Source organism: Narcine bancroftii, chromosome 2 (assembly GCF_036971445.1).
Source record: "Narcine bancroftii isolate sNarBan1 chromosome 2, sNarBan1.hap1, whole genome shotgun sequence".
In the NCBI taxonomy this organism is placed as follows: Eukaryota; Metazoa; Chordata; class Chondrichthyes; order Torpediniformes; family Narcinidae; genus Narcine; species Narcine bancroftii.
This window is the reverse complement of record NC_091470.1, coordinates 63,186,300-63,199,202: the sequence shown is the minus strand read 5'-3', so window position 1 is coordinate 63,199,202 and position 12,903 is coordinate 63,186,300. Positions and strand designations below refer to the sequence as shown.

At 37.7% G+C, this 12,903-nt stretch overlaps 2 long non-coding RNA genes across 7 annotated transcripts in view; one reads left to right on the top strand and one right to left on the bottom strand.

The window, feature by feature from the left end:
• Positions 1–12,903, bottom strand: part of LOC138753633 (uncharacterized) — a 28,267-nt gene that overhangs the window by 7,014 nt on the left and 8,350 nt on the right. For both annotated transcript variants that reach the window (XR_011351314.1, XR_011351315.1), the window contains exons 2-3: positions 3,714–3,767; positions 276–387 (exon numbers count right to left, since the gene is read on the bottom strand). This is a non-coding gene — a long non-coding RNA (uncharacterized lncRNA). The remainder of the gene's footprint in view (positions 1–275; positions 388–3,713; positions 3,768–12,903) is intronic.
• LOC138753632 (uncharacterized) overlaps positions 1–12,903 on the top strand; it is a 36,697-nt gene that overhangs the window by 17,722 nt on the left and 6,072 nt on the right. For 4 of the 5 annotated variants that reach the window (XR_011351311.1, XR_011351312.1, XR_011351313.1 and 1 more), the window contains 2 exons: positions 128–168; positions 10,306–10,514. This is a non-coding gene — a long non-coding RNA (uncharacterized lncRNA). The remainder of the gene's footprint in view (positions 1–127; positions 169–10,305; positions 10,515–12,903) is intronic. The other variant, XR_011351310.1, reaches the window with a different exon arrangement.

Sequence of the window (12,903 nt, the reverse complement as noted above, 5' to 3'; positions counted from 1 at the left end):
CCCATAAAGTATCTTAAGATACTTTTGCTGTTCTAAAGTCACCATATAAATGGAATTATTTGTTGTAGATCATTGCTATGTGCAAGAAAAGGAAAAATCTGATTGGTTATTCTTTTTTCCATTAAAGAACCATACATTGAGAACTGGGTTTTGGACTCTCAGTAAGAGGTAAGAGACTAGTAGTAGATAATACAGAAGACGTTTAGAAGCAGGAGATGTACCAGTTTCAGAAAATTTATACTTAAAATAACAGCGATTGCAAATTTCTCTCTCACCAACTTGCAGTCTTGTGTCAGGAAATGCTATTACCAGTATTGCAGAATAGAGAAAGGCTCCAGAATAGAATGGCATTCCTTCTTTTGCCATTCCTTATCATATTCCTTATTTCTGAAACAAAAACTTTCCATATAAAGGCCTTATAATAGATGCACAGTTATATTTCATGATGTACACATTAGCTGTGAAATACATTATCAGCTTGGAGCACTGATAAGTCTAGTTCTCAGTCCACATTTTTAACTGTCACATTAGCCAACACACACAAATATAAATCTCAGGGTTTTCCTGTGTTACTCCCAAGGCAGAGTAGCTCTGTGTTCCTGCTAGAATGAGCTAGATTTCAAAATTATTCCAGTAGAAAATCTATGGGATTGCCAGTGTTCTCATTGCTCTGTGACAAATAGCACAATAGATCAAATGATAACATGTTGCATTTTGTCAGTTATTCTTCAGAATATGCATATTGAATTATTTAGCTTCCAAAAGCCATCATCGACTTCATTATTATTGGTAGTGTTTTGCAAAGCTTCTCTACTCTGTACTTGTGAATAATACTACATGGTTTTTGTATTATTTATTCTGGGCCCAATTAGTTTTTCCAGGACTTCCAGCTCTTCCACATGGAGGTCAGTGATATCCCTGAGAGAGTATGTTACTCACAAGTTGCCTTGTTGACACAGTGGGTGTGAGGATGGAGTTGTTATTTGATACCAAACCAGATCCTAAACAATTTATCTAAGCTGACTGAGGTGGTCATTATTGGTTTCATACTTTACACATCTAATTAGAGTAACAACATTTTCTCTAACAGCTTGTTATTCTACTTCACCATAGTTACCACAAGTTCTCCAAGCAATTATTACTCATTGAGTTGGGAAGAAACAGCACAGAAACAGGGCCTTTGGCCCATCGGGTCTACACTGACCATTCACTTAAATTAATTCCTCATTAATCCCATTTTTTATTCTCCCTGCATTCTCATCAACTCTCCTCTGATTTTACCACCCATTGACATGCTCGACCAACTAAAAATGGCCAAGTAACTGACCAGCCCGCATGGCTAAGGCAATACACAAATTGCTGGAGAAACTCAGCAGGTCATGAGACATCCATAAGAAGTAACCAACGTTTTTGGTTTGTGTCCTTCATCAGGCTCAAACATTGGTTAGCCATTACTCCCTGTGGATGCCAAGTGACTTGTTGAGTTTCTCCAGTATATTTGTGTATTGCCCTCGACCCCAGCAGCTCTGGACTTTCTTGTTTACCTGCATGTCTTGGGGGTGTATGAGGAAACCAAAGCTATCAGATGAATTTAAGCAATGACAGGGAGAAGGTACAAGTTCCACACAGAAAAGATTGAGGTTAGGATTGAACTCCGTCTCTGTCATTGTGCGGCAATGGCTCCACTAGCTGTGCCATTGTTTTACATTCCTGCTTCTATTGCCTTAACATTATCCATAACTGACCAAATATACTCAGCTGCTGCTGGTACTCTCATTAATGTTGACTTGACATAGGTGACCCCCATGCAAATGCATGCCAATTAGGAGCCAAACAAGATTCCATAAAATTTTGCTCATTTAATCATTGATCTATCCTGCAAAACATCCTGATAATTCATCATTCTTGTCCATGATAATAATATACATTGGCTCTCAGCTCCATTCAGTCATAAAGTAAAATCCTGCCCCTTCTGCTTAAAACCTTGCCCTTTCTTCTTTTAACAACTTCAACTTTGACAGGTGTCTGATGTAGAAGGAATTACTATGGCAGCTTGAGCTTTTCAATCAGGAAAGGAAGCATGAAAATAATTATTTTCTATCGGTACACACGATTGTTAACAGAAAGAAAATGTTGATTATGGTAACCATACATTTTGAAGAATTCAAAAAGAACTTTAAATTTCAAGCATTTATAAGCAAAATATAAACATATTCTTGAAGTAGAAATTAATGTCAAGAAAAGATTGTACTCAACTCTGCTTCTATTTCTTATGTTCAATCCTTATTTAATGAGTTGGTCAAATTGTACAATAGAAATGATGAATCCTCTGTCATTCACCGTTACTTCATTTTGGGATTTGAATGCATAGACTGACTTGCAAATGCCCAATCTGCTGCCAGTGATTCAGTCCACCTCCAACATGTTAAACATGAGATTAAGTTAAATTGTTGGCCAACCATCCTGATGTACAATTCCCAGAATACCTTTTATTTTATTGCCACAATTACTGTTAAAAAAATATTGTGACTTAAAAATCTACTTCAAGAATATGTTTATATTTTGCTTATAAATGCTTGAAATTTAAAGTTCTTTTTGAATTCTTCAAAATGTATTATTTCAGCCACTCACATTATTGAGAATACATTATAAATTCTAAAACTTGATTTAATATTGTGCTTCTGGCTGCCTGGTATCTAGTACATGAGCATTTTTTATGTCATTTGAAGAATCACATTGAGGAGTTGGGGCTATTCAGCCAGATGCTAACAGCACAGCAGGCAAATGCTACAGAACTCTTCAACTCATGCCTCAGAGCAGCAGAGTTTAGAAAAGGGGAAGACTCTCATTAGATCATTACGGGGAGCTATCTTTGACATCATCAAGCAAGTGCTGTCACATGTCCATGCCAAAATATCCTATATCCTCCGATCTAAACGGAAACATAATTGTTTCTTGAACTGATGTCTAACATGCCTAATTAATTATTATAGATTATGACCTAAAGCAAAGATTTCATTGTCAAATTACCATGTCTTTAGGATACCTCATGTTCCTTAATGTTACCATGATTTATATTACGAACAAAACACAGTATATCTCTGAAAAGAGCACAATAGAAAAAGCATTTGCATGAATCTGTTGCCAAAATTCTATCATTGCCACTTGCGCCAAAGTGTTTTGCACGTGATTTTAGGAGGTGATAAGTTGTTATGTATACAAATTCCTCTCACTGCATCAAACAATGATCTTTAAATTTCCGTGATCTTACCCAAATTGTAAAGCACGTTATTATTAACATTAACGTTATCCGCACATTAAAACATCATAGGTAGATGGCTGAATGTTGAAAATCTATTTTTTTCTTATTAATGGAAAGCCTGAGTCAAACTCCAGCCAGCTGGTGCTATAAATCTATATATACTTTTACAAAATGGTGAATGATATTCTGGCAGAAAAATAAACAGTGGCATTAAAATAAATTGAGGCCTGATAGCGTTAGTCTGGTCAAGGAAAGGAGCAAGTGTATTATCTAATTCATAAATTAGATCAGCCATGATCATATTGAATGGTGGAGCAGGCTCGATGGGCCATTTTTGGCCTACTCCTGTTCCTATGTTCCTAAGTGGTTAATTAAAAAGCTGTTGCTCCAGGAATTGTACTTTAACTGGTTTGCCAGAGTACTGTGATGCACATTAATGAAACATACTTACTTGAAAAATTCAGGAAGAATCAACTGAGGTTTCAGCCCTCACATGATTAGTATTCTGCATCAGAAGACAATAACATAGATGACATGTCAATTGAATTGGAACAAGACAAGCTAAGTTTCATAAGAAATATCAAATTAACTTAGAGACTTCATTTTGTATATTATATAATACTCTCAAATATTGAAAATAAAGCCACTAGGTCTTAATCAGCAATGAATTTCAAAGGTAAGGTTCAAAATTTAAAAAAAGCCATCAATTGCATGTAAGTTAGTGTTTTCTCAGAGAAGAAGTAAGGTTATTCAAGATTCAAGATTTCTTTATTGTCATTTAATAGCTCAGAATATGTAATATTACATGAAATTTCCTTTAATCTGCTGTAAGGCAGACCAAGAGTCGCTATTAGTGTCGCCAAATGCTCCTTTAGGATCTCTGAGAGTCTGTAGATTTGCGTCCAGCAGCCTCTGCAGCTGCAAAGAATCATGTTTAATCTATTGGCAATCTGAACTCCAGATCCAAACCTCCGGCAGGATCAGGAAACCTTCAGCCCCCAAAGCCCTTCAGAGATTTTCTTGCCCTCTGCACCCTCTTGAATTGTGGCTCCGATATCTGGTTCCCATTTGCCAATCTCCAGCAGCTCGCACCCCATGCAAGTTCCACAACCGCAAGTCACCCTCAGTCTGTATAGGTCCTTCAGCCACCGAGCCCCTCTCTGGTCCGCCACTGTGGTCACTGACCTGTAGGGTAATTTCTTCTCAATGAGGTAAGATTTCTGGTGCCCAGTGCTGGTTGGCTGCTCTCCACGAGTCTGCAACCCTTCGATGCTGCTGCCAAGCTAATACTCTGACATCTTGGGCAGAGACCACACAGCTGCAGGATTTTACTTACAAACACAGTCATCTCCTCCAACAGGCCATTTAAAACCAGAATGGTACCACCAGCATTAGATCCAGGTGGTTGAAACATCTCAGTTGACCTATCTCCACTGTCCGCTCGCCCCGAGTCCGCACCAGTGGCAGTATATGCCAGTGGCGCCTCCATTTTTCTTAACTATGCCAACCATTAAAAAAATGTTTTGAGGATTTTACTTTAAAGAGACAAGCATATTTAGGACATTACATGCCCGACAAGAACCAATGCTTATTCCGAACTTGAAATGAGCAATGATTACAATATGAACTCTCCTGGCCAGCTTATTCTTTTGCTTTCTCCAGAACCTTCAACATGGAAAATCTCTTGCAGCATACTAAAAGTCACCAGATCATGTCTGCTTTTCTACTCTCTTTACCTATCTGCCCCTGTTCATATGCTTCTATTTCAAAGTTCTCCTTGTCTTTCAAGTCTCTGCTTTCTACCACCTTCAAGAATCCATGTAGCTTGAGGCCCAAGTCTTTACTTCTTATATTACTTAGAAGAAAGATCCCTGGATTTTTTGGTATGTTGTTTTTTGTGATTTTATTTAATACCTGATTTAGATCTTCCCAAAACGTTTCCACTTTCTCACATGCCCAAATTGCATGTACAGTTGTTCCTGTTTCCTTCTTACAGCAAAAACATCTATCTGATACTGTTGGGTCCCATTTATTTAACTTTTGGGGCATGACATATAGCCTGTGTAACCAATTAAATTGTATCATGTGTAACCTCATGTTTATTAAAGATTTATTATGATAGCCTTAGCTGTAGCAAAAAAATGCATAATGTCAACTTGGAAATCAGAAGAGAGCCTGAGAGTACAGCAATGGTACATAGAAATGAATAAATGTATTCCATTGGAAAAAATAACATATAATTTAAAAAATAAAGTCACATTATTTGAACAAATTTGGGAACCGTACATGGAACACAATTAGAAAGGGCCTACCGCAGACCTCCACCCCCTAAAATGATAGAATTAGAAGAAGACGAAATGAACTGACCCAGTGTGTAAAAGTAGATGACACAATTTTCTTGTTTATTTTCATTGTGTGATGACTCTGTTTAATGGGTTTATTGTAATGTATATATTGAATGTTTAATGGGTTTGGAGGAGGGGTGGGAAGGAGGGAGGGAAGGGAGGGGGGAAAGGGGAGAAAATGACACTGTGTATATTCAAGAGGGAAATGTTTGTGTGTATTTTGGTTAATATGGTTCATAGTGTAAAAAATAAAAAAAAATTAAAAAGAGAATCCATGTAGCTCATCACTGGCAATCACTGGCCACTACCAGAAACTACAGCCTTCTGTTTAAACCCTGAGCTCGGAATTTCCTCCCTCTCTCCCCTTTAATCTTTTAAGTGCACCTGTAAAGTCTGGTCATTTCCCCACATCATTTAGCCCCTTTCTACTCTTTCCTCCGTTGGCTCAATATTAGCTTGCACCTCTATTCTGCTTCCACTATGCACTTTGGGATGGTTCATTGCAAAAAGCAGAAAACAATGCAAATGCCATAAAATTTAAACAAATAAAAAGAATGTGAAATTTACTCTGTGGCTCACACAGTATTTGCAGAGAGTGAAAAAGCATTACTGTTTCTTTCAATCACCTTTAATCAAAACATGAAAAGTTAGTGATGACATAAGTTTTTGAATACAGAGTGAAGGTGGAGGGGAAGCAGAAAAAAAAACTGCAGGAGATATCAAATGGTAAACTAGAAGGGCAGTGCAAGCTGAAAGGTAAAAGGAAATAGTCAAGCAAAGAAATGAAAGATCAGACCAGCGAAGATATAATGAGAAAAGTTAGGTCATTACCAGACCTTGAAGAATAGTGTGTAGACAAGTGAAAGAAATGAAGAGGTATTTATCAAGTGCAAGCAGCAGAGCTTAATTTATTTAGAGATAATGCTCAGCACAGACATGAGGGCTGAAGGGCCTTTTTCCTGTGTGCTACTATTCTATGTTATATTCAAAGCTGGAAATGTAAACAAAAGCTACTGAACATGCTCTTCAGCTTTTCTCTCCAGTTCAAAATATCCAATGTCCCCTGCTAATTGCTTCATATCTTTAATCTTGTGAACTATTCGCATGATTTTCTCTTCTTTATTATTATTAGCTGTATTTCAATGAACACGTGTGTATATGTGGTCCATGGTGAATAACTCACCTCATAACTCACCAAAATCTATCCATCATCTACAAGGCTCAAGTCAGGAGTGCATTAGAACACTCTCCACCTGCCTGGATGAGTACAGCTTTACCAGCATTCAATAAGCCCAACACTTCACAGAACATAGCAGCCTGCTTGCTAGGTGGCTAACCTACAGCAATTCAATCACTCCACTGCTGATGCACAGTAGCAGAAGTTTGTACCATCCACAAGATGCACTTGGAACAACTCAAGCATCACATATACTCGAGGACATCTGGTCAAAACAAGGGGAGTTGGAGATTTAATTTAATTTAGAGATACAGTATAGCAACAGAATCTTCTGCCCTATGAGCCCGTACTGCCCAATTATATTCTTGGGATCAATCAACCTACTGGTCCCATACATCTTTAGAATGTGGGAGGAAAGTAGGAAACCCACGAGGTAATGAAAAAAACATTCAATCGCCTTACAGTCCAAGCAGGCAGAGTAATGGCAAAAGTAGACTGGATAGTACCATTTAAGAGACTTCTATGAATATGCAGCCAATAGAGGGATGTGTATCATGTGCAAGTAATTGAGTTTTAGTTTAAGTTGAGCATCATGTTTGACACACACACATTGTGGGCCAAAACGCCTGTTCTTGTGCTATATTTTTCAATGTACTATGTTCATTACCTCTGTCACTGGAAGGACAAGCATGGCAAAAGGATGTGAACACTATCATTTGGAAGTTTTTCTCCAAGCCACACAACACCCAGACTTGCAAATTTTTTGCTGTGGCTTCCCGGTTGCTGGGTCAAATTCCCAAACAGAATTGTGAGTTTACTCACACCTGAAGGACTGCAGTGGTTCAAGAAGGCAACTCTCCATCACCTTCTCAAAGGCAACTGGGGATGCACATTTAAATACTAGTCCTGACTGTGTAGCCCATATTCCTTGAAAAGATACAAATATGTTTGTTTTATTCCTAAATACTATCTAAGTAACTCCAACTTAATTAATAACCCCATACCCTAACACCCTATTCCAAATAAATCCACATTCAGCATTCACAAATTGGCTCACTATTTTCTGAACGATTACTAATTTTATTCTTTATTGATTCCAGCACCTAATACACAACTGAGATAAGTCCAATTTCCTAATAAATATTTTCCTTTTAACTGAGAGGACATCAAATGTTACAGTGCAAACTTTAGATAAAATTGCTTCCATTTTCAGACAATTTCGGAAAACTACGGCTAGTGCCATTGATAAGGCCATTCAATATCCATTTGCTGTTGGTGAGTTTACCATTTTATGCCCCATTAAATATTTGATGGTGATAATGTGAATTCTGGTCACCAGCAGCAGCCATTCAACATGGCCCTTGTTTATTTCAGTGCTGCTGTGTCAAACTTTCATTGTAAAACTATCATAGAATAGATACACATTATTTCTTCACTTTCCAGTACAGGATGGTTTCCTCTAGCACTAAGTGTTCCCTTCTTGATCGATTGTTATCCTTACTCTGATTTTAAAAAATAATTCAATGACATCCTTCAGACGTACTACAGGTTGTAAATGAACTATGGGAAAAAAAATTTGATCAAGTCACATTACGAACACAACATGATTTAATAAAGTATTTGTCAGAAAATTTGTGTATCAGGACAATGAAATCATACCGAGTTTGCTCAAAATAAATGGACGAGTGAAACAGGTAGGTTGATCTGCACCCCAGGAATGTGAAAGCATTACATTTATTCTTACATTTATGTCTTGCCTGGACATTATACCCTACTTACAATAAGAGCCGAGTCTTGATTTTCTTAGGAAGCTAGTATGCAATGATCTTTAGGGTTTGATGCAATTAAATTGTACAATTTCAAATGGAGAAAAGATGTTCCAGATTTAGTACAATAATTGTGTGACTATACCTTTCAAATTATCTGTGAATGCTATATGAAATTCTACACTTTATCTATAGATGCAACAGTAGTGGCTGATAAAGTCACAGTGGAGAGTAACCAGCAGGATTGGATTGACATTCCTACTTCAGATGTTTGGTTGACAACTTCTTAACTGTGACTGTGTGATAGTACAGATTCTATCACCAATGTGTATATGTACAGATGGTAGTGTAGGATGACTGTGATTGGCTGAGAGTGTAGCCACACCTACTGGCAGGTCTTAAAGGATTGCTCCTAGCCAGACCAGGTCATTCTGGACTGGTCGACCTACTTGTGATATGCTCCAGTCTTTTAGTTAATAAAAGCCTTGGTTTGGATCAATAAGTCTTTGGTTCTTTCGACGTGCTCTACAGAGATGCAAAAGCAATTATCATTGGAGGGAAATTTGACACCTATAATCTGACTGAAAAATATCATTATTTACAAAGATACCACTGAAGTCATAACAAGAAAACAATATGGTTTTAAAATACGGTTTGCGGTTTGTGCAATGCAATTACAGTGCCAGTTACCTGCCACTGTCTGTAAGTGGTTTGAACATTCTCCCCATGACCATGTGGGTTTCCACTGGGTGCTTTGTTTTCCTCCGTCATTCCAAAGACATGCAAGATTAGTAGATTAATTGGTCACATCAGTGTAATTGGACAGCACAAGCTCATGGGCCAGCAGGGCCTGTTAGCATGCTGTATCTCCAAATTAAATTAAACAATAAGACATTCTGTGGAAATCTATCAAAATTCTTTAAGAAAATAATTTAATTAGAAGGCACATAATATTCAGTTGGACTTTACGTGTTTTCTTAGTCTATGAATAGAATCAGAGATTAACTTGTAGTGCAGAAAAGCTTCTAAAATCTAGATGCTAACATCAAGGGCTATATATTCAAAAAATCACTTTTGAGAAGGCAGAATAATGATTAAATAGTTAAGCATAAATGCCACTGGTTTTAATGCAAGATTATCCCTTGAACTACCTCCACCGTTTCAACCTGACCTGCAGTGCTTATTTATACACTGGAGAATTTTTCCCAGACCTCAAGATTGCTGAAGAGGGAGAATTATCTGAGCATAAGAAACATGCATTTGACAAAGCTGAATGTCTAGGCAGATTCAATGGTTTGGCTCTGAGCTTTTGCACAATATATTTCCAGGCTTTTTGTGTCACCTTTAAAATTGCCTGGTTTACCACAGTTCTATTCTGGAATACAGAATTATCACACACCAATCTTTAACTCTCCGTATACTGTCAAAATACATAAATAATCACTTCTCACATAAAACCAGTGTTGATTCTATCGCTTTTGTAAAAATAACTAATCCCAAGTGACTTTGTAGAATGAGAAGATTTCTATTTATTTATGTCATTCTTTCACTTGCCATTTTTTTTTAATTAGACTGTTGCTTTTCCTAACCCATAGCTTTCCAGAAAGAAATAACATGGGTCTTAGCTGAAATGCATAGGCCTATAATTACAGTCTTAAGCCATTCACGCACCAGTTTTCTCTCTTCCTTCACTTAATTTTTAATTCAATATTCGCTTGCTAGTTTACCTATGATTATATCTCCTTGTTATTATAGGTTCATCTCACACATGAAATAGAAATCGAGGGTGGTGGAAAAATGCAGCAGGTCAGGCAGCATTTGTTGAAAGAGAAAGAGTTCATGTTTAGCAGCACTCTGGTACAGCTTGTAGCACTTCTGCCTTGCAGCACCAGAAACTTGGTATTGATCCTGACCTCAGGTGCTGAGGGTGCAACAGTCTGTTTCCTGGAGTAGGAGAATCCAAGGTGAGAGGATATAACAATAATGTGAAGGGGGTGGGATTTAGAAGGAATGTGAGGGGACAGTTCTTCATTCGGTAGGGGGAGAGAATAAGCTGCCAGTCAAAGTGGTAGGGATAGGTAAGTTAGCATCCTTCGAGGCACACGTGGATCGCTGCATGGATGGGAGGAGATTGGAATGGTGTGGGTCTTATGGAGGCAGGTGGGGCTAAAACAGGATGGCACCTTGTTCAGCATGGGCTTGTTGGACCATTTCTGTGCTGAAAGATTCTATGACTCAATTTCAGAAACCTTTGCAGTTTTCTCTGAATTTTGTTGGATATTATCTGTAGCTTGGGCATGTGGATTTGGCATCAATCACGTTGTGTTTTACTGAGTTGGACAGTTGTATTATCTAGAATTTCTGCACCTCCATAGATGGGTGGGATCTGGTACAAAGCTCAGCCCAATTGCATCAAAACATTCAGACAATTCATAGTTCCCAGTACCAACACTCACAGACCAGGTGTGGAGAACCAACGCCTTACCCATAGATCAGCAGGCTGTAAAAATGGTAGAGTTTTAAAGCACCTGACATTTGCAAACAATTAACATTGAAACAAGTGATTATGAAAATTAAAATGATAAAAAATTAAAATTACAGAAAGTCGAAGTCAAAAACTGAAGCACTTTAATCATGATTAAAATATTGAACAAATGCAAAATCATTTCAAGAATTAATTAACTTTTCCTTTGATTCCTAGTCTGTAATCCAACAATTCCAATGAAATCAACAGGCTCTTGTATCCTGTCCTAGAATTTGCTGGGAGTTACCATTAAGCAAAACTTGCCCCAGCTGCACTATTCACTTGGGATCCAAACTTTCAGAGTGCAAGCTATGTGAAAAATTTGGTGTCCCAAATCTGTCAGTAATTCTGAGACAAGGGAATGCCTATGATGGATTGGAGCAGGATTGTTCTGTGATGAAGTCACAAGAATGTAAAGAGTAGAATTAAACTATCTGATCCCTCAAGTCTGCCCTGCTATTGAATATGATCATGGCCACAGGCCTCAACTCCTCCTTGTACTAGTCTGCCATATCTTCCCTCAGATCTTTGAACAATTATGAAAAATGAATAGAAGAGGTGAAGAGCTAACATCCTGCAGTTGCAACTTAAAGAAAATGGGTGGGTATATGGTTAGTGGAAATAGAAGAGATGATCAGCCTGCTGTGTGGGTAATAGTGAAATCTCGCTGAAGGCAAAGGATGACCTCTTGAATTCAGAGACTGCTGTAGTGGAATTGAGAGCCGGAGGAATTCACATCTGTTTTGGCTGTGAGAAGAGGGGTTGAGACTGGAGTTGTGAGAACTCATTGAGATTCTCTGCAACTCAACGAGGAGGGAAGACATGGTTAGGCCAAAAGGAATTGGTCGAAAAGTGGCAAAGAAGCACAGCTAGGACCGTCAGAATAAAGCTCTCAAATTCAGACAAAATCCCATGATACAATCAAGAGGGAGCACAGAGAAAAGCAAGGAAGATTTGTTCGACATAGAGTATGAGAGAACCACGTTTTAAAAATATTGGCATTTTACAAAAGAATTCTGATGAAGGATAAGAGTGTGGTTGTACCAACTATTAATCAAGTACACTTAAAAACTTGTTAACTGAAGATATAGATGTGGCTTGACATTTAGTATTATAAAAATTGAGAAACCCACAACAGAATGTATGTGGTCAAAGCTCAACCCATAGAGGGAGCTGTTGTAAAAGAGCAACTCTGTTCTTTGAGCAATCAGCAATTCAAATCCATGTATTATTTTTGTCAAATATATTGGCTTTTGTAGCTCAAGACCAATAAAAATGAGGTCTCTTGGTCAATAGAAATGGATACATAATTGAAGGACTAAGCAAAGAGAATAAATAGGGCCTTAAATCCTCATGAAAAAAATACTATTTTGCCAAAAAAAAGTTGTTATTTGAGAAATGGAGTATTGCTTAGAAAACAAATTGAATATCTTGTGAAAGTGGTTAGAAATAAAAGTTATATCCTGGATTTTGATAGCTTTTTGATAAGTACAGATAGTGCTCATTTATATGTACATTTACCATTGGCTTTGCCAAAAGCTACACCGTTGTCCTTACAATCAGTTTTTTTTTGTTTATATCAAAATAACAAACGGCCAACACAATTTTTGAGCTGATTTCATATCAGAGTTGCACTACACAATGATCACAATGCCTTGGAGTACTGTGTGCAGTTTTGGGCCCCAGATCTCAGAAAGGATATAACAAGGTTGGAGAGGGTACAGAGGAAGTTTACCAGAATGATTCTAGGAATGAGGAATGCATTCCTAGAATGACCCTATTCATTAGAATATAGATGAATGAGGGGATCTCATAGAAACATTTCATCT